General features: G+C 50.0%; 1 long non-coding RNA gene across 1 annotated transcript; it reads right to left on the reverse strand.

Moving 5' to 3' along the window:
* Nucleotides 1-265: 265 nt before the first annotated feature.
* On the reverse strand, nt 266-1,026 carry LOC113942221. Its single transcript, XR_003525869.1, has 2 exons — nt 676-1,026; nt 266-416 (listed from the first exon to the last, which is right to left on the reverse strand). It is a non-coding gene; the product is annotated as an uncharacterized LOC113942221 (long non-coding RNA).
* Between the last annotated feature and the right edge of the window lie 251 nt (nt 1,027-1,277).

Raw genomic sequence — 1,277 nt, forward strand, 5'->3', positions numbered from 1 at the left:
AGATGTCACTTGTCTGCGGGAAGCCCCAGCTCTACCCTGTAGTCATAGTCACTTGTCCAACTTCTACAACTTGAATGAGCAACAGTGAATCCTCTCCCGGGTATTATATATCCTTTCTAAAAGCTGATTGAATAACAAAATACTAGTGAAAATCTTTCTCTGCAGCAGGCAAGGGAAATCTCAGCTGCACCAGGGGCTGCTGAGGTGGATGGAGTGGGAGAAGGGCAGGTCCTCTCAGGTGGTACAAGAGTGACATAGACAGAGGTAGGAAGACAAACTCAAAACTTTATTGCTGGTGTTACTCAGGGAAGGGCAAATCAACTAGAATCAAGGCAAGCCCCACATGGAGCATTTCCCAACACCCAGGCCAGTGGCAACTCCTGCCAGCAGCTCCGCAGGATGCAGCGTGGATCCATCTGCAACGGATAGGAGATGAGTGTCAGGGAAAAGGGCTGTGCCTCACCACACACCGTGTGTTCCACAGTCCTTCCCTCTCCACCCTGCATGAGATTCCCAGCAACATCTTGCTGTAGGACAGGTCACTTTTGTCACATGCCCATGGCCATTTCCCCACTGCAGCAACCCTGTGTCGGTAGGAGACACTCTGGGAAGCCTTTTGGCCATGTGTGATGGCAGCTTTATAAACCAGCACCAGCACCAGCACCCCCAGCTTACCAGAATATGCCCTGCTCCCTCCTGCGGTTGATGTCTCTCTTCATTTGGCAAACAGAGCACACGGGGCACCACAGGGTGATACAGAAGTCAGAGCAAATGGACCCCTGTTAGGAAGAAATTAGTTAGGGACAGAGGCTTCCCAAAAGCCATGTTCCAGCCAAGGAAATGTTAATCCCATTCCAGGTCGTGTGCCCTTTGTTTCTTGGCTGGCTGCAGCATCCTGGGTAGCAGACACTGAAGGCCTGGGCTGGTTAACCCCTGGCACTATGGAAAGGAAGAAGAGAGTCCTTTGTGCAGGTTGCAGATTGCTACTTACCCTTTGGCTTCGGAGGTTCACACTGGGGACAAAAATGCACACAGAAAGGGACAATTTGGGCAATGTGAACTTGAGCCTGCGTGATTTGCACTTGGTATGGCACCAGTCCACCCCCTGCAGGATGTAAACCCTTCACATATGTACTGTCCACCTTTCTCCCAAATCTGATTACAGATCCTTACCTGTATAACCAATTTCATCTATTCTTTAATCTGCCCACAATTATCTCTAATCTCACCCATCTTTCAAAGATCAAAGGAGGAAGCAGCAGCCCAGGCTCTGCAAG

Source organism: Corapipo altera, unplaced genomic scaffold (genome assembly GCF_003945725.1).
Source record: "Corapipo altera isolate COAL_440 unplaced genomic scaffold, ASM394572v1 70788, whole genome shotgun sequence".
In the NCBI taxonomy this organism is placed as follows: domain Eukaryota; kingdom Metazoa; phylum Chordata; class Aves; order Passeriformes; family Pipridae; genus Corapipo; species Corapipo altera.